Below are 21,232 nucleotides of genomic sequence, written 5' to 3'. Positions count from 1 at the left end.
TGCCTTCACCATACTTTTTTCTTTCCATCATTCTGGTAGAGGTTGATCTTGGTTTCATCTGTCCAAAGAATGTTCCTCCAGAACTGTGCTGGCTTTTTTAGATGTTTTTTTAGCAAAGTCCAATCTAGCCTTTTTATTCTTGAGGCTTATGAGTGGCTTGCACTGTGCAGTGAACCCTCTGTATTTACTTTCATACAGTCTTCTCTTTATGGTAGATTTGGATATTGATATGCCTACCTCCTGGAGAGTGTTGTTCACTTGGCTGTTGTGAAGGGGTTTCTCTTCACCATGGAAATTATTCTGCGATCATCCACCACTGTTGTCTTCTGTGGGCGTCCAGGTCTTTTTGCATTGATGAGTTCACCAGTGCTTTCTTTCTTTCTCAGGATATACCAAACTGTAGATTTTGCCACTCCTAATATTGTAGCAATTTCTTGGATGGGTTTTTTCTGTTTTCGCAGCTTAAGGATGGCTTGTTTCACCTGCATGGAGAGCTCCTTTGACCACATGTTTTCTTCACAGCAAAATCTTCCAAATGCAAGCACCACACCTCGAATCAACTCCAGGCCTTTAATCTGCTTAATTGAGAATGACATAACGAAGGAATTGCCCAAACCAGCCCATGTAATAGCCTTGGAGCCAATTGTCCAATTACTTTTGGTCCCTTTAAAAACAGGGTGGCACATGTTAAGGAGATGAAACTCCTAAACCAATCCAATTTTAATGTGGATACCCTCAAATGAAAGCTGAAAGTCTGGACTTTATGTCCATGTCCATTATATAACTATAACTTGAATATGTTTCAGTAAACAGGTAAAAAAACAAAATTTGTGTCAGTGTCCAAATATATATGGACCTAAATGTATATCCCTGGTACAAGTAGTGCTGCTGTGACAGCCTCATTCTGCACACTGTAACCTTGCTAGACTACCTACAAACAGATCTGCATACAATCTGACATACCTAAATCTGTCAAAGAGGCAAGTGCATGAGTTTTTCTCATGTTCCTGGCAGCATAAGCACTCGTTGGCATGCTCTCGACTCATTCATGAAAAACTTTATCAAGGCGTCACCAGGTTAGCCTACCATAATTACTGTGGTATACAGTCCAACCCCTGCGGCAATGCAGAAAGAGGGTAAACAAACACTGCTTTACTATACAGGATTCTTGTGAACATTACCTGAGGACGCAACAATGGCAGAAGTGAAAAACTAGCCTGCATCAATTACCAAAGTACAAAAAGGTGTAGGTACACACAGTCCCTTTAAGAAACTACATTTCCCATCAACTGACTTCCGCGTTGACCTACATCACGCCTGGGCGGGATCACCTCCGTCACTTCCTCCATGATTCCATAAGAAACTAAGGCACACTACTCTCTTCCTCTTTGGTGCTGTGAATCTTGTCGCAAGTGGTGCGTTCTACAGAGATAAAGAGGCCGCTCACCAGAGCATCCAAGATACAGACGTCTTTTCTCCCGAGAAAAACGATTCAGCACAGTTTTTGTTTACCCTTGGCCACGGTAGAACTACTTAAATCGTGCTATCTCTCTCTCTCGGTTGAGCTACAGCCGGTTTGTTTGTCTATTATCAGTAACGTTACAAGACTGACGCCCAAGCAGTTTAATTAAAAGTTAGAAGCGACCGGATTCCTTCTAACTAAAGCGCTGTGCACATTGTTTGATCAGAGACTTCTCCTCCACAAACTACGAAGCGTTCAGACCAAGAAATCCTCTGCCTTCCACGGAATCGACTCACGTGCTCCTGTGGACTCCAAAAGTCTCTGAACATATCTCCATAATCTTGCACTATAAGCGAGATACTGAAGTAAGACTGGCATTTTTGGGCATAAAACTAGTCTCAGGAATTAGTTTTATTAAGTAGTGTGAATTTAAACTCAGGAACGGTTTAATTGTTTACACTGTAGACACTGTAATTGTTTACACTGTAGACACTGTACAGTGTAGTACACTGTAGCATGTTGAATCGATGACTGTTCTATTTTGTTTTGATTTCTCAATTGTTTAATAGATAGGCTTTTGCATGCTTTTTCTATTCCTTCCTAACACTCTTAATTTCATTCTTACACATATTTTGACCTCATCAAGTTTTCAGTGGATTTAGTAATGCTATGAGCTAGAGAGTTAGCAACACACGGCTAATTCTTTTGTCCCATTAGCAACCAAGCTAGTCCTTTGTTCACCACGTGGACACACACACACACCTTTTGTTCTTAACCCCACGAGGTAGAATTCTTTGGCCTTAGCTAGCAACACAAGGCTAATCTTTGTCTCCACACGTGGCCACACACACACACACGCTCATCAAGTATATGACCATATCATATTTGAATGTATTCAACTGCTATTATTCATCTTTTTTGTTATAATAAATTCAATTATTATTGAAACTGTGTTTATTTGTTGTACCGATATTTTTGAAGCCATCCAATCTCAAAGAATTCCAAGGTGCATATGAGTTATATAATACGGTAAGTGATCATAATAATTTGGAATATACCATAATTTAGCTGTTTGGTAATTTATTATTAAGCACCAAAATTAATGGTATTATTTAATGAGACTGATCACTTAATTACAAATTGCACCCACAAAGGTAAGAAGATAAATACCATTTGCCGCACAGGGACAGACCTCTCACAGCCTGACTAGAATGGTCCTTTGGGTACAAAAACAGCACATTCACAGCTCGTGTGCTCGGAACATTTTGAAGAAAATTTATTCACTCAAAGAACTCGGATCCACTGGGCATTGGGAATACCATACAAGCCAGCACTGAATCCAGATGTAGTTCCCACAATCTTCGGCCAAAAAGCGGACAAGACAAACAAAAGAACAGTTCAAACCGCAAAAGAGCAGTTCAAAGGGTAAGAAAACACTTTTTATGACTTCACTAACTTATTAAGCATGATATGTTATTTTGTGTTCCTTTGACATAAACGTAATAATTTCTGATGCAGCTAAGCAGCTTCATATTTGTTGTATGATGGGTGTCTTTGCTTTGATTTAATATTGTCAAAAAGCCTCGGTAATGACTAACAAAAACAACTCTATAAATATTGCTCACTTGTGTGTAACCAATTGACACGGTAATGCTTGTTTATCATGATCATCGTTGTTATTCATGTCATTGTCCAAAATACTTGAGGAACTCAGTGAAGAAATGTTGCTGGTGCTATGGTCCATTTTGTCAAATATGGCTGGGTATTGTAAGTGAAGTCACACTTTACAGAAACCATTTGGAGTTCTTTTAGGTATACAGGAATTTGTTTGTGGAATAGCCTACCTTGATCAGTGCAATCTAATTAAAGCCTCACTCACAACCCACTGTAAGAGTTTTGGACACGCACAGATCAAAGGGTTTGGTAGCTTGCAGCCGTGCCGCAGGGTCGTGGTGAACCCGGGAAAAATTTGGGGGAGGAGTATGGGCAAAGTACTTGTCAAGTACAGGTTGCACACCTGACTTCCTCGAGGTGTGGCAAAAATTGTGCAGTTAGTCCATCTGACACACATGATCAGTGTGTGTTCAGTGAGTGTGGAGTGTGTGAGACTTGCATTTTACCAGTTTCCTGCGCTATGAGTTCGGGCCGCACTTGTGAAGCATGTGTGACGTATGTGATTAGCATGTTAAAATCACTCAAAACTTGCGTGTGATGCAAGCCAGGAGTGGGTACAAAACCAGCATGTCTGCAGCATTCTGCATCTGTCTTTTGACTGAAGAACATTGGATATTTTGTGGGAAAAATTTTTAAATGTTCAGTTTAAAATTTAGAAAATGGGACCCAAGAAGAAGCGAGCAAAAGTGAAGTAACCCAGCCTGAAACAGCAGAGGGGGAGGAGGAGGAAGAATTTGATGATGATGGTAGCAGCACCGGCAAGCCCTGCATGGACAAGGAGAAGTCAAGCCGGCAGAAGGCACAGCACCCTGCCAGAGGTATTTTCACAGGTAAACACACATGCTTCAAACATTAATTTCAGTATCTATATGCTTATATAATTAATATTATATATGCATGATTTTCATGTATGTTTCAGCTAACGATGCCGAGAAGTGAGGACATTGCAATCTCATCATTGCTGTCAGGCCATTGTGCCATGCTCAGTGATAAGGACAAGGCCGTCCCGACACCCCGTCCCACCACTCAGCAGGAGTAGCAGCAGGACAGCAGCTAGGAGTCAAAGTGTGTTTCAGGGCTCACACTGTTAGGCTATTTAGTTGGGATTTTTTACAATGTAATAAAATGCATTATTCCCTTATACTCATGTTTTATTATTTGACGTTTGCATGGTAAATTAACATATACTCAAATAAAAACAGCAAATGAGGTGGTCTTCTTCCTTTCTACAATGCTACACACTACACAATTGGCTCCTTGGTTCCTCCCAAATGAATATACCCAGAGTCTTGCCCCTCATGGTGCGTGCGCTGTGTGCAGGTTGCATGCGCTGCGTGCACGCCACACATATGGGTAGAAAGTGAGATGCACTTCTGTCTTGCGCTCCGCACAAATAGCAAGTGTGGAATACTTGTGTAGTATTTCTGAGGCACATCACTCATACAATGAGCGTGTGTTGCACACTTGAATAAAGGAGAGTCTTCAACTGCGTGCTAATTAAAGGTTTCGTTTTATTTCACATTCACAGCTCCATTACACGTAACTGCTGCATTTAGCGTTTCTTCTCTCTTGGCTTTCTCACAGTGATGACGTCAATCCTGTGCGACTCTCCGTGTTTAATCAAAACCGAATATTATATCTGGTCTTATACTGCCATCTACAGGTCAACTAATGCAACAACAGAGTAAATAAGCAAACCAAAGGCCACAAACTCATGAAAGGGCAACAAAAAGACAGAAAAATGGGGGGTACACTACACTCTCCCCTGCTAAACTAAATGTCGTCCCGACATTTCCCATCTCAGTTCATTCTGTTTTCAACAGCTTGATCACTTGCAGGTTTGAGTCCCATATCTAAGACATATATCTGATAACAGATTTCACATAACATATATCTCATGTTCAATATCATGTGTCAAACAGTGGAAGTCATTGTGCACTACGACCCCCATCCATTTACTTCACAGGGTCCACGGGTAGACTGTCTTATCTGGGATAGGCATCACCTTTAACCTGTAGCACATCATACAGAATCTCACACTTCTCTTGTACACCAGATACACAACATCTAATCACTTTTCTTTATGTAAGAGTCTTTTCACAGTCTTTGTACTCGTGTGTTACTCTTACAACAAACATTACTTCTTCCATAATCCCTCAGTGCGATTCTAAGTGAACTGACTTTTTGTGGGCCTCTGCCAACTAAACATGGTTAACCTTAATGCTCTCTTCTTCAAACATTCTTAATGCATACCTTTACATCAACATGAACTTACAAATACCTACACTCACCCTGAAACTGGAGTGCAACATAACATTTCTTGTGCAGATTCTAAGTTTTTTTTTAAACTAACTAACTAAATGTAGGTTATCCTAATGTCTCATATGTAAATGTCCTGGGTGCATGTCTAATTCTGAAAGGATACTACCTTGCAGGTGGGGAGGAGGGTGGGGACACCTCTTCCTCTTCCTCAGGATCGGCTGTCATATTCTCTTCATCTTCTAAGTCAGTTGTCATCAGGACTTCTTGCTCTCCCTCAGTACCCAATGGCCACAGGATTTGCCCTGCCATCCCATTATCTTCCTCAGGTGCTAGTGCGGCGGCGGCAGATGCGGCTGAAACTCCATTGCCTCAGCTCTCAAGTTGCTCCTGTGCTCTCAAGATTCCCTGCTGGGGAATCTTCTTGGGGCCAACCAGAGATGCCTCTCCAGTCATCCTCTTCACAATCGGATGAAGGCTCTGGTTCTGTGTTGTGTGTGGTCTGTGGTCTTTTCTTATTTTTGTGTCCTCTCTCATCTCTTTTCTTTCCAGGTGTACATGTCTCGATGAGCAGGAAGTCACAGGGAAGCAACAGATTCCAATGAAGCACTCTAGTGTGACCCTGGCCATCCTCTGGTTGTACTTCATAAACTGGACTTTCTAGAGGTTTCCTCTTTACTACTACATGGACTTTCTCTTCCCAGAATGATCTGAGTTTCCCTGGCCCACCTCTTTCTGTGAGATTTCGGATCAGGACTCTGTTGCCAGGATGTAGCTCTGCTCCCTGGATCTTCTTGTCATAGTAGTCTTTTCCTCTTTTCCCACTGGCCTGTAATGTTTTGGTGGCTAACTGGTATGCCTCTTCCATCCTCAGTTTCCACTTCTTTCCATAGTCTTCATGAGATACACTCCCATCCCTGTCTGAAATGCCAAACATGCTATCAATGGGCAATCTGGGGTTACGACCAAAGAACAGGTAATACAGCGCATATCTGGTAGACTCATTTCATGTGACATTCTAGGCATGCACTACTTTGTCAAGGGCACTTTTCCAATCTGCTTTGGCATCATTATCCAGGTTACGCAGCATGGCCAGTAAGGTGCGGTTAAAGTGTTCTATCAGGCACAGTCTCAGCATTTAAGTCTAGGCTGAAAACATATCTGTTTAGTCAAGCCTTTTGTTAATGGTGTTTATGAGGTAAAGGAGTAGATCTGGAGGGTCCTCAGACATAGAGTGTTTTGGTAAACTGGGATGTATGGATGCTGTCAGTCCCCACTCGCTTGCTCACTCGAGTTTGTTGACGGTGTAGTGGCTGGCTGCTTTATGTCCCGGGGCTCCCTCATGCCTGTGTTACCTTCTGGCTCTCTCCTTTTAGTTATGCTGTCGTAGTTAGTTGCCGGAGTCCCTGCTTGTACTCGGTGCAATATGTATACTGTTCCTACTTATTCAGGTGACATTGGGCATACCTAACCACCTGTGTTTTCTTTCCCTCCCCCCCACCCCAAATCTGTCCCTCTGAGTTACATGGAGTCAACAGGAAATCTTTTGGTGGAGAGGGTGGAGACCTCGACTGGCTATCGTAGCCTACAGGGAATCGGCCATCAGACTTCTGTCGCATGTCCCAGACCCGGTGAAATGTAACTGAATTGTCTTGGCCAGGCCTAAGGGTCCCATCTGCATCTCATCATTGCTGAGGAGTGTGCTCCCATCACCCAATCAAGCATCCAGCCAGAGCAGGTCATGATATATTTTACCATATTAACATGCCATTGTTGTGTGTTATGCCTGATGTAAAGACTCTCGTCTCTGCGAGCCTACCACACAGATTTAATACTTGTCATTTTTAGGGCATACCTAACAACGTGTTTTCTTTCTCTCTCTCCCCCCCCCAAATCTGTCCCTCTGAGTTACATGTTGATCCTGGGATTGAGATGTTGGCCTCATCTGCCCCTCGGACCTGCTTGATCCATCCTGGTGCCCTGTGTCTGGTCGGAGTTTTATCGCACCGCTCCTGTGAAGGACGGCCCCATGAGGACAGTTGAGGGTTATATCTGTTAAAACTGTTAATATTATAGTCAGGCTGTCTGTTGTTGCCCAAATGAGGATGGGTTCCCTTTTGAGTCTGGTTCCTCTCGAGGTTTCTTCCTCATGTCGTCTGAGGGAGTTTTTCCTTGCCACCGTCGCCACAGGCTTGCTCATTGGGGATAGATTAGGGATAAAATTAGCTCATGTTTTAAGTCATTCAAATTCTGTAAAGCTGCTTTGCGACAATGTTTATTGTTAAAAGCGCTATACAAATAAACTTGATTTGATTTGATTTGATTTGATTTGACCATTCCCCTCGGGATGGTAAGGGGTTGTGCGTGAGCCTTGGATTTCACAGTACTTTTGGAGTTCAGCAAACAATTTGTTTTCAAATTCCCTCCCCTGATCATGGTGTAATTTAGTGGGAAAGCCGAATTTGAGGACACAGTCTCCCAAGATCTTCTCAGCAGCCGTTTGAGCACTGTTATTCCTGCATGCATATGCATGCGCGAAGTGTGTAAAATGGTCCATGACCACAAGAATGTAATCATATCCTCCTTTACACTTCTCTAAATGGAGGAAGTCAATTGAGACCAGCTCAAAGGGATATGTTGTCACAATGCTAGTAAGTGGTGCTCTTACTACTTTTTGAGGTCTTTTCCGCTTCACACAGTGGCACACCTTGCTGATGTGGTGATTCAGATTCAGAATATTTATTGTCACTGTCACAAAAAAGAACAACGAAATTTCGTTTGGAGCATCCATACAGCAGAGTTGACAAGTGCAAACCCATAAATAATAAATACATACCCCCCTAAGTAACCCAGTGTAAGCATTTGACCCAGTATTACATCAGTACAACAAAAAGCAGCATAGCAAATAGCAGCATAAGTTCAAGTCATCAATGTTGATAAAGTGCAGAGCAGGGACATTCAGACAGATACCTGAGTATTATGACTTTGTATAAACAGTGCAAAAACCAGATCAGTGCCATTATAATGTTATAACGTTATTGTCTGGGGGGGGGGGGGGGGGGGTCAGGGGAGAGAGAGGCAACTGCAACAATGCAAACCGTTATCCCAGCACTCTTGATCTTAGGTGTATACCATGGGTGTAGCAGAAGAGAGGTGGTCTGACATACCCAGGTGGGGGTAGGCCTGGGCCTTGTATGCGTCTGCTACATTAGTATACACCTGGTCCAAAGTTCTATCTCCTCTAGTAGCACACTTCACATGTCGGTGGAATTTGTGAAGCACTGATTTTAAATCCGCGTGATTAAAGTCCCCAGCTGCAATAAAACACTGTCTGGATGTGCTACTAGGCTGTTGTTGATGCTGCCGCTCACTTGTGCTAACGCTAGCTTAGCATTAGCGTCTGGTGGAATGTAAACAGCACAGATGTAAACAACAGCGAATTCCCGCGGGAGATAGAATGGACGGCACTTTAACAGCAACAGTTCTGCCCCTGGACTACACAGCTTGTCCACGACAGTGATGTTTCTGCACCAGGAGTTGTTGATATAAATGCACAGTCCCCCGCCGGTCTTCTTACCAGAGTCTGCAGTCCTGTCGGCTCGGTAAGCAGTGCGGCCTGCTAGCTCAATAGCCGCATCTGGGATGGAGCTGTCCAGCCAGGTCTCAGAAAAGATCAAACACGAACAGTGGTTTAAAGTCCTTCGTGTAGCCATCTGCAGTCGTATCTCGTCCAGTTTATGACGGATTGAACGAGCGTTAGAGAGAAAGATGGTTGGGAGCAGTGGTTTGAAGGGGCTAGCCTTTAGCCTAGCCCAGGCGCCCCCCGCTTGCCTTTCTTCTGCCTCCACTCACAGCACCTCCTCCTCCGGCCTGCTGCTGCGGGTGTCCCCGGGAGTGGTTTAACGATCTCCGGGAGGATCAGATACTCCACGGAGAGCTGATATTCTCCGCTCAGTTGTAAAAGTTCGTTTCTGCTGTACTGAAACGTGCAAAGACTGTGTGAAATGATACACAGCACCACCAACAAAGTGTAAAAGTAGTAGGAGCTCCAAGGCACTACGTCTGTGCGCGCTGCCATGTCATTTGGTATGCAAGTGCTCTATGTCTCTCTGCATGCGAGGCCAGAAAAAGCGCTCACGGACTAGATGGAGTGTCCATTCAACACCTAAGTGTCCCATTTCTTCATGCATCTGATTCAGGATCAGTGGGCGAAACTTTGGTGGCACCACTAGTTGTGTTCATGTAGATGTCTGTCGCCGGAGAACACCATCGGCATCACACAACAGTTTGGCTTCCTCCCTAGCAAAAACAAACAACTCACTGTGTACATCCTTGACCCTTGGTCACTGTTGTTGGGCAACACACTGCTTCACCTGCTACAACAGTGGATCCTCCTCTTGAGCAGCCCTCAGGTCTTCAGGGGAGATCTGCCTGACTGTGTCAATCTGTGGTTCACTGCTCAGCTCTACGATTGCTGTTGCGATGGTCAGTGGACACAGCAGTAGCTCTCTCTCCTTCTGGTGGATGGACAACCCTTTCGAGAAACTGGACAAGATGTCAGGCTGTATCTGTTGGGAACAGGTGAGCATGTACTTCTCTATGTCAAGAAGCATCCTTGATAACCCATCAGCATCAGAATTCGACTTCCCTGGCCTGTACTTAATTGTAAATCTGAAATCTGCCAGTTCAGCTATCCATCTCAACATTGTTGCATTCAGTTTAGCAGTGGTTAGCGCACATGTGAGAGGGTTATTATCTGTATAGACTATGAAGGATGGAGCATAATATAAATAGTCCCTAAACTGTTCACATACGGGCTTTTCATTGCTAAAAACTCTAGCTTACCAGAGCATACATGGTAATTCTTCTCTGGAGCAGAGAGAGTGCGGGGCCCTTAAGCAATGACCCTTAACTTCCTCCCTGTCTTTGATAAAGCACTGCCCCAAGTCCCTCTTGAGATGCATCACAATGCAGGACGAACGGCTCTTCAAACTTTGGGTAGCTTAGGACAGGAGGACTAGAGAGGTGGTCAATCAGCTGACAAAGTACTGTCTTACTGTATGCTCATCTGTTCATAAGATGCGCCGATGTGAGAGCACCTGGCTTTGCTTTTTCTTTCTTGCCACAGCTTTCTGCTTCTTGTTATCTTTCAAGACGTCATTGTTTGACCCTTCATAGCACAACAGGGCATAAAGAGGCCTGGCAACGTGAGAGAAATTTGGGATATATACTCTGTAGTATGAGATGAACCCAAGTAATTTCCTCAACTCACCCACGGTAGCTGGTTTCCGTTGCTTCATATCTTGGACTGGGGCTACCTCTGCCGGATCCATGGTATAACCTTCTTTTGTTACAATTTTTCCCAAAAACCTGACCTTATTTTTGAAGAGTTCACACTTCTTGGCAGTCAATTTCACCCCATGTTGCTGATAATGTTGAAGCACTTTTCTCACATCTCTCATGTGAGTTTCGAAGGTTTGGCTGTTTACACAAGATTGTCATCCAAATAAGGCTGACAGATTTCATCCCGAAGGCCAACCAGACACTCCTCCATGCTCCGCTGGAATTCGGAGGGAGTGGCAGATAGGCCAAATGGGATTCGTATCCACTCGTACAGTCCCCAGGGCGTTATAAAGGCAATGAGGGGTCTGCTACTCTCTTCCATAAAGCCTTGATGGTAGGCCTTTCTTTGATCTAACACTGAAAACCAGGCACTACCTTGTAAGTCCCTATTTAGTAAGCCTTCTAAGTACTGTTTTACATCTCTGTGTAGTGGCTTTGGCACAGACACATAAGTACGTCTTACCGGTGTTGGGTCTGTAAGTCTGATTTTCAGTTGCAGGGAAGGGATGTACCCTACATCCTCATCATCTCTGGCGAATGCTTGGTACTCTTCCCTCAACATCTGTTTCACTTTTTGTTGCTGAGCAAGGGGGAGGTGAGTCAATGCTATAGGTGGCTCATACCTGTCCTTGTCATCCAACGCCTTTTCAGCAGGTTCACGTTTCTCTCCGTCGACCTCTGTGGGTGCCACTGGAGAAGCTGGTGGGGCAACGACTGGCTTGGCTTCTGCTGGATAAACAGCCTTGACTTGCTGGACCTGCCCTAGCACTGTACGTAGGCTCAGTGTGATGTCATGGCCGGTGTCATTGGCGACGGGCAGTGTTAAGTGAGAATATGCCCCTTTACTCAGAGTTATCATGCTCTTGGTCATACTCAGACCATCTGGCCAGGGGGCATGCTTGTCAGGCATGAAAAGCGCTTCTTGGCTGGATAGCAGACGCTCTGTCCTCACTGAGCACTTCACGCTTCTCACCTGGCCAGCCGGAATCACCTCCTTCTGCCTTCCCATTCTCACCACACCATCGGTACATTCAAGGTCACTGTCTTTAATCATTCTCACACACATTTCAGTCTTCTTACAGTCAAAAGAGAAAGCTGTGCTAACAGCCTGTGTTACTGCTTCCTGTGGATGGTCCACCCCACTCTTTAACAGCTGTTCAATAACATTGTAGCCAATGATAGGCTCTTCTGCTGCCCCCTTCTCATCTGTTACCAGCATGGGTACCTGAAGCATGAACTGTGGGGCTTGTGACGGCTCTAGCTGGAACATTACTTCCACCCATCCTTGGAAAGGGATATCTGTCAGGTTGACGGCTTTTCCCACCAGAGCGCCAGGGCCAAGCAGTTCTTCAGTGTTCCGAACTCTCACCTTTGGAATATATTTCTTCCCCCATGCTTCAATGATAAAGCAAACTTGTGATCCAGTGTCCCATAAGGCCCGAGTCTTGACACCGTCGAGATAGCAATTCACCATGCATTTCTCCCCAATGAGACATAACAGCTGAGAGTAATGGCAGGGGGAGATGTGGCTGAGATACACAGACCTTGCAAGACTCCCACCTGGTCTCACTCCTTCTGCCAGCAGTCTCTCTTCTTCTTTTGAGGATAGCCTGGGTGTCTTGTGACTCATTCAAATCAAATCAAATCAAATCAAATCAAATCAAATCAAATCAAATCAAGTTTATTTGTACAGCGCTTTTAACAATAAACATTGTCGCAAAGCAGCTTTACAGAATTTGAACGACTTAAAACATGAGCTAATTTTATCCCTAATCTATCCCCAATGAGCAAGCCTGTGGCGACGGTGGCAAGGAAAAACTCCCTCAGACGACATGAGGAAGAAACCTCGAGAGGAACCAGACTCAAAAGGGAACCCATCCTCATTTGGGCAACAACAGACAGCCTGACTATAATATTAACAGTTTTAACAGGTATAACCCTCAACTGTCCTCATGGGGCCGTCCTTCACAGGAGCGGTGCGATAAAACTCCGACCAGACACAGGGCACCAGGATGGATCAAGCAGGTCCGAGGGGCAGAAGAGGCCAGCATCTCAATCCCAGGATCAACATGTAACTCAGAGGGACAGATGGGGGGGGGAGAGAGAGAGAGAGAAAGAAAACACGTTGTTAGGTATGCCCTAAAAATGACAAGTATTAAATCTGTGTGGTAGGCTCGCAGAGACGAGAGTCTTTACATCAGGCATAACACACAATGGCATGTTAATATGGTAAAAAAATATATCATGACCTGCTCTGGCTGGATGCTTGATTGGGTGATGGGAGCACACTCCTCAGCAATGATGAGATGCAGATGGGACCCTTAGGCCTGGCCAAGACAATTCAGTTACATTTCACCGGGTCTGGGACATGCGACAGAATGTCTGACGGCCGATTCCCTGCAGGCTACGATAGCCAGTCGAGGTCCCCACCGTCTCCACCAAAAGATTTCCTGTTGACTCCATGTAACTCAGAGGGACAGATTTGGGGTGGGGGGGGAAAGAAAGAAAACACAGGTGGTTAGGTATGCCCAATGTCACCTGAATAAGTAGGAACAGTATACATATTGCACCGAGTACAAGCAGGGACTCCGGCAACTAACTATGACAGCATAACTAAAAGGAGAGAGCCAGAAGGTAACACAGGCATGAGGGAGCCCCGGGACATAAAGCAGCCAGCCACTACACCGTCAACAAACTCGAGTGAGCAAGCGAGTGGGGACTGACAGCATCCATACATCCCAGTTTACCAAAACACTCTATGTCTGAGGACCCTCCAGATCTACTCCTTTACCTCATAAACACCATTAACAAAAGGCTTGACTAAACAGATATGTTTTCAGCCTAGACTTAAATGCTGAGACTGTGTCTGATTCCCAAACATTACTTGGAAGGCTGTTCCATAACAGTGGGGCTTTGTAAGAAAAGGCTCTGCCCCCTGATGTAGCCTTCACTATACGAGGTACCAGCAGATAGCCTGCACCTTTTGATCTAAGTAGGCGTGGCGGGTCATAGAGGAGCAGAAGTTCACTCAGGTACTGTGGTGCAAGACCATTTAGTGCTTTAAAGGTCAATAGTAGTATTTTATAATCAATATGAAATTTGATTGGGAGCCAATACAGTGTGGATAAGACAGGCGTGATGTGGTCATATTTTCTAGTTCTAGTAAGGACTCTTGCTGCGGCATTTTGAACTAACTGGAGCTTGTTTATGCACTTATTGGAACATCCAGACAGTAAGGCATTACAATAATCCAACCTGGAGGTAACGAAAGCATGGACTAGTTTTTCTGCATCATGCAATGACATTAAATTTCTTATCTTTGCAATATTTCTGAGATGAAAGAAAGCTATCCGGGTGATGTTATCAATGTGAGTTTCGAATGAAAGACTGGGGTCAATAATCACTCCGAGGTCTTTTACTGCTGCACGTGAAGAAACAGAAAGGCCATCCAGAGTTACTGTGTAATCAGAAAACTTACTTCTAGCTGTATGTGGTCCTAGCACAAGTACTTCAGTCTTGTCAGAGTTAAGCAGAAGGAAATTTATAAGCATCCAGTGTCTAATGTCCTTAACACATTCCTCAATTTTATTAAGCTGGTGTCTCTCATCAGGTTTTGCAGAGACATACAACTGTGTGTCATCAGCATAACAGTGGAAACTAATACAATGTTTACGAATAATATCGCCCAGAGGTAACATATATAGAGAAAAAAGCAGTGGACCCAAGACAGAACCTTGTGGAACACCAAACTTTACCTCGGTACGTCTAGAAATATCACCATTTATATCAACATACTGATAACGATCAGTTAGATAAGACCTGAGCCAGGAGAGGGCCATTCCCTTAACTCCCACAACATTTTCTAGTCTATCCAGAAGAATGGAATGATCAATGGTATCAAATGCTGCACTAAGGTCAAGCAACACAAGTAGCGAGACACAGCCCTGATCAGACGCCAACAGTAGGTCGTTTACTACTTTAACCAGTGCTGTCTCTGTGCTATGATGAGGTCTAAATCCTGACTGATACATTTCATGGATGTTATTCCTATGTAAATATGAGCATAACTGCTGTGCCACAGCTTTTTCAAGGATCTTGGAGATAAAGGGGAGGTTTGATATTGGCCGATAATTGGACAGCTGACAGGGATCATTCAGTGGTTTGTGAATAGCAGACATGCCTCCTGTGGTTTGGCCTGCGATGTTCACTGTACTACTTTGACCTTTTGAGTTCCTTTGAGCTCTACAGCCTCTTGAGAGATGTCCAGTGAGGCCACATTTGAAGCAGTAGTCACATTGCTCCTCATCACCCCTCTCTTGACAGCCTCTGCATGCCCGTCTGGTTCTGGGTTGCAACTGATTAGGTGCTTGTGGTAACTGCTGGACATTATTCCTCAGCTCAGCTACCTGTTCTCTCAGTTGCTTTACCGCATCCATCAATTCAGTTTCCATTTGGCTTTTCACAGCTGTTACCTTTTGACTTTTGACATTGGCCTTGGCTGAGGCGCTCAGTCCAGGTAGCTGATTCATGTCTGCTTGTGACTGGTCAATAGATATCTCTGTTTGCATCTCATTTATTCTAGCTGGTTTGACTGGAATACTTCTCTTCAATTTCTGCTGTCTCTCCAAGTCAAAAGCAGCAGCATCATTCATTTTCTCTATCAAAGTCTCATCAGTCATGCCTTGATCATCCAGATAACATTTCAGTTGCAATTTAATATTTAATATTATGATGCTAGCTCAGATGTACAGTATAGCCCCGATCTTATTCAGAAGAAATTCCTAAGGTCACTTAGCACAGGGCTATTGAGCGATAGCCCTGTGCTAAGTGACCTTAGGAATTTCTTCTGAATAAGGTCAGGGCCATACTGTACATCTAAGCTAGCATCATAAGCAGCTGCCATCAGTCTTTCTTTGAGTTCAACTGCACAAAATAGAAAGTTCTGAGGAGATTCTTTTGTATCCTGAGTTATATTAAAAAGTCTGTGGAACATATCTGTTGTACTGTTTTCTTTAAAGTGAGCCTTAAGAATGGTCTTTAATTGTACCAGTGTCAAATTGTTTTTACTTTCCAGCATATCCCTTAAACTAAGTCCTGGAGTAACAGCTTTCACTACAGCTTCAACAATTTCTGCATCACTATGGCCCTTATGTTTTCCAGTGTAAATCTGATGCATGAGATTGGTGTAGGATAACTTATCCTTCTGCCCCAGCTCGCCTATCTGGCCATTTATTCGAAACTCACATCTGATGACCACTTCAGGATCTTGTGGGAATGGAGAGTGAGGTTCTGTGGGTGAGCTAGGTGGCCTATTAATTTTCTCTCTTAGTCGACTAATTTCTTCCTCGAGCATTCTGGTAGACTCCTGGAAGCTCATCTGCATTTCAGTATACTGTTTTTGTAGGCGCTGCAACTCATCTTCACCAGCTCCATTCTTTTCATCCCCCTTTGGCACATTTTGTCTCAATCGCTTAGCTGTAGCTAGCAACTCTCGAACAAATGTCTCTGCTACGTCTTCTTCCTCACTTTCTAATACTTTATCCACAGACTCATTTACTGCTCGGATCAATGTATGCCTCTTTGCTTGGTCTGGAGAAACTTTAGCTTGGATACACACCTCTTTTAGCTGCTCAAACGTAAGCTGACACAGTAGCTCGGTTAGCTGGTCTTGTAGCCGCTCTATTTCCATCTTGTGTGTTCAAACTTTTTTTTTCAGATGTCTTTTTGCATCACGTTGAGTCCCTGTTCAGGCACCAATTTTGTTGCACACTTGAATAAAGGAGAGTCTTCACCTGCATGCTAATTAAAGGTTTCATTTTATTTCACATTCACAGCTCCATTACACGTAACATAAGTTATGAAGGTAACTATGCATCTGTGAGACTGAGGGATGACCGTCACTACAGTCTAAAAAAGGAATGATCACCTTCGTTCTGCCTATCACTGAGACCATATGTCAACAAAGTCATGTCCATGGCCTCCGGAAGCAGAATGACTCGCGTTATAAATAGCAGAGATTGCTCCCGGCTCAGTCTCCTACCTTGAGCGCCTCAGGATGGTCTGAGTGACAAGGATAGTGACAGTCATCCCTTGGTCTCACAGATCCATAGTTACAGTACCCTCGTAACTTACGATATGTTTCGCCCTCACTCTGACCATCACTACGGTCTAAAAAAGGGATGACACATACCAAAAGAGTTGTGAGGAACCCAGAATTAATCATTAGAACCTTGCTCGGTCACAGACATGAGGGCGGCGTCGCTGACCGGAGCTGGGTGAGTTACGTCCACCCTGTAAAATCTGGTAAAAGTGCATGGTGTAGCCCATGAAGCCGCTGCACAGATATCGCCTGCTGCCACACCCCTAAGGGCAGCCCAAGATGTAGCTAGACTTCTGGTAGAGTGAGCCCTCGTACCCGAAGGGGACCGGTATCCCCTGAGCCCTGTAAGCGTGGGAAATAACCTCCACCAGCCAATGAGACAGCCTCTGTTTGGAAAGTGGCAGTCCGCGCTTCGCCGCCCCATAACAGACAAAAAGTTGAGAGTGCATTCTCCTCAAGGACTGTGTACAGGCCAGATAAACCCTCAAGGCCCTGACTGGGCACAAAGTGAGCAACTTGTCCTGCTCTGCCTGCGAGGCAGAGGAAGCCTGGAATTGGGATACCTCCAGAACCTGGTTGATGGACTGCTGATTAAGAACCTTTGGCAGAAAAGCTGGATTTGGCCAAAGTGACATGCCAGTGCCTCCTGCCTGCCACCTTAGAGAGTCATCATTAATGGAGAGAGCACACAGCTCTCCGATCCACTTTGCTGAACAGAGTGCCAAGAGAAAAGCAGTCTTAAGGGACAAAAATCACAAATCTGTGTCTGAAATAGGCTCATATGGACCTTCAGTGAGCAATGTTAAGAATGTGGGCAGATCCCAGCTCGGCGCCCGCAAGGTGCGACCTGGACGCAACTGGTGGGCTCCCTTCAAGAACTGGCCGATCAAAGGATGCCTATCCAGGGGTCTGTTGTCTGCAACCTGGTGAAAGGCTGAAATGGCCAAAGCATAGACCTTTATTGTACTGACTGCCTTAATCCAAATGGGACTGCAAGAAGCATAAAACATGTGGCACACAGAGCAAACTGCTGGCTCAAGACCCATGCCAGCACACCAATCTGAAAAGATCCTCCATCTGAGTGCATAGCAAGCTCTAGTAGATGGAGCCCTGGCGTTATTGAGTGTCTCTTGAACAGACTTGTCTAGCCGCTCAGTGATGGACTCTGCAGGGGCCAAACCCATAGACGTAGGGCACCTGGGTTTGGATACCAGATCCGCCCGTCCACCTGTGACAGAAGATCCACTCTGCATGGTAATTGCCATGGCTGACCCTGCAGCAGCCGGAGCAGGTCCGGGAACCAAGGCCTCGATGGCCACTGTGGAGCAACCAGAAGGACTGAGTGTTGGCCCTCTCCGATCCTCCAGAGGACCTGAGCTATGAGAGAGTGGAGGAAAAGCATACGACAAGCTTGTTGGCCATTCTCGTGACAGAGCATCCAGGCCCAGACTGCCCCCCTGCCTCGTGAGGGAGTACCATTCCGGGCAGTGTGTTGTCTCTGCTGACGCAAAGAGATCCACTTGTGCAACACCGTACCGCATCCAGATGTGGCTGATGATGTCCGTGTTCAGTCTCCATTCTCCCAGGAGTGGCCCCGTCCTGGATGTCGGCTGCTCTGTTCTCCACACTCAGGATGTGCACTGCCCTCAGCAAAGAGAGTCGTGGCCATGCCCATATCAGCAACTCCTCCGCCACCTGGAGGCACTGCCGGGACCTCGTGCCCCCTTGGTGATTCACATGATACATCGCCGAGATGCTGTCTGTTCTCACAAGAACATGTTGATATTGCAACACCAGCAGGAATCTTCGAAGAGCAAGATGGATGGCCTTCAGTTCGAGGACATTTATGTGCTCCAACATCCACGGGGGTTGCCACATACCCCTCACCAACTGTCCTTCCCAGACAGCTCCCCAGCCTGTCAGGGACGTGTCCATCGAGATGACCTGTCTCCTGTGGGGAAGGCCCCCCAGTGGGACACCTTGGAGCAGGAACTCCCGGTCCCTCCAAGGACGTAGAGCTTGGATGCAAGCCTGAGACACACACAGCCTCACCTGCCTGTCGTCTTTCGGACAGAGATGGAAAGTGTTGAACCAGCACTGCAGGGGGCGTGCCCTCAGCAGGCCAAGAGGAATTACTGCTGCTGCCGTGGCTATCAAACCCAGCAGCTTCTGGACTCTGTGAGCCATAACAAGCCTGCCCAAGTGGAAATACTTCAGCATTTCGATCAAGCTGTCCACTCTCCATGGAGTGAGAGATGCCGTCATGCCGACTGAGTCGAGGAAGATGCCAAGGAATTCCACCTGTTCGTGGGGTTGCAGGTTGCTCTTCTTGTGATTGACAGTGAAGCCCAAGGAACGGATGTGGGCCAGAACTGTGTCGTGCACTACCTGCTCTCGGGAGGGGGGTGCAGATGAGCCAAACGTCCAGGTAGGGTAGGATTTTCAGACCTCGAGCCTGGAGGGGGGACAGAGCGGCTGACACCATGCAAGTAAAAACCCTTGGGGCCAGGGAAAGGCCAAAAGGAAGGGCCTGGAACTGGAACACCCTGCCCTGGAAGGCAAAGTGCAGGAAGGGCCTGTGTTCTGGGCAGATTGGGATGTGGAAATACGCGTCCTTCAGGTCCAGAGATGTGAACCACTCCCCCTGCTGGATGGACTGCATCAACACTCTTGTGTGGACCATCTTGAAAGGCAGCACCTTGAGATATCGGTTCAAGGGCCTGAGGTCGAGAACAGGCTGATGACCGCCGTCTTTTTTGGGAACAACAAAATACTTGGAGTAGAACCCAGTGAGCTGTGCACTGGGCGGTACTTCTGAGATGGCCCCTTTTAGAAGTAACTCTTGAACCTCCTTGATGAGTACGAACATCAAAGCCGGGTCTTTTATGGATGTTACCCTGACTCCTGAAAACGTAGGGGGTCGCCGTCGAAATTGCAATCGGTAGCCGCAAGCCACCGTAGCCACGACCCAAGGGTCTGGCGCAATCCTCTCCCAGGAGGTCTGTGACAGCTGGGAAGGACAATCGACGGGCGACCCAAGACTCCTATACAGGACTGCCGCTGCAGCCTGCACCCCTGCCTGTGCCCCGCTGCAGTCCTCTTCTTCCCCTCGGTCGGGGATTTGAGGCCGTACTTCGGTCGGGTGCACGAAATCGCCAGTCCCGTGGGGCCACCGGGTCGTTGCCCGGAAGTCAGGTGGGCTGCTGGCAGTTGAAGCCGACTTACAGCACACACGCTGGACAGCTTCCCTAGATGCCGCAGTGCGCTCAGCGTGATCAAGCACCTCCTGGGATCCTGGGTGAAAGACGTGCCCAGGCACCACGGGGAGGCTCAGCAGCTCCTGCTTGATGGCTTCCGTCAGGGAGGTTTGCACCAGCCAAACCTGTCTGCGGCACAGCACCGCAGAGGCTATAGCGTCCCCCATGTCTTGTGTCAGCTGGGAGTGGGAAGAAAGAGCTGTGTCCACCAGGGCCCTGGCGTCCTGTTCGTCTGGGCTCAGTGTCTTCCATAGAGCCGCCAGGGTGATGGCTAGAGCGTTACCCATTCGGGCCGCTCAAACTCGCATTAAAAGAGCGAGTGGCCAGGCGGTCCGTCTTGGCGTACTCCTTACGAGGGCAACGTGGATTGGGGGATACGCGGGCAAGGCCCAGGGACGTCAATGCGGCCATTGATGGCTCAACTGGTGGCATGTCCCCCAGTCCAGTCTCAACTGGGTAACCAGCTGTTGCCAGCTGGCGGCAGCCTGCATGAAACCGGGGGCATTGCGACGACTTACCCCATGTTGACTTGAGCATTGCTGTGTAATCATCCACCACAGGTATAGGAGGTGGTGGGGTAGCACAAGAGATGCCCTCCCAAACTCCTCCCAAAGGAGCCGGTGCAGGTGCAGGTGCCTGAAGGCCCAGGACCTTGGCAGCGCTCAGCACCCATGATACCAGGGAGCTGACAGGGGCCTCTTCCGTCCCTGTGGAGCCATCAGCTGGCTCTGCAGAGCCAGAATGCAGGTCTCCCCCGAGGCCGTCCCCACTTGTTGCATTGTCCATCACTGTGTGGGGAGCATAGAGGAATAGCACATCCACATTGCCCTGCCCATCCTCCTCACCATAGCTCTCAGGCCTGGATGAGAGGGTACTCCCCTGGCCCGGGGTCAGGGAAGTAGATGACGAGCCCTGGTGACCTTCCAGCCTGTCCATCCTCTGTGAGAGAGCCTGGAGAACCGAGAGGATCTGGAGCGACTCTGCATCACCACTCTCCGTCACCATAGCTGAGGCACGGCGCTGAGCAGGTCTGGGCACCTCTCTTTGGGCAGGCCTGTGGGGGAACTCCCGCTGCTGGTCACGTGAATGGTTGCGTTTGTGCTTATGCCCATGCTTACTAGAGATGGATGGCTGGTT

The 21,232-nt window shown here is 46.6% G+C and overlaps 1 pseudogene; it reads right to left on the bottom strand.

Moving 5' to 3' along the window:
• Window positions 1–17,982: 17,982 nt before the first annotated feature.
• Window positions 17,983–20,262, bottom strand: LOC132898628 (uncharacterized; annotated as a pseudogene).
• Between the last annotated feature and the right edge of the window lie 970 nt (window positions 20,263–21,232).

The sequence above is a fragment of the Neoarius graeffei genome, chromosome 14, assembly GCF_027579695.1.
Source record: "Neoarius graeffei isolate fNeoGra1 chromosome 14, fNeoGra1.pri, whole genome shotgun sequence".
Classification (NCBI taxonomy): domain Eukaryota; kingdom Metazoa; phylum Chordata; class Actinopteri; order Siluriformes; family Ariidae; genus Neoarius; species Neoarius graeffei.
The sequence above is the reverse complement of the archived record's forward strand: the minus strand, read 5'-3'. Positions and strand labels throughout refer to the sequence as shown.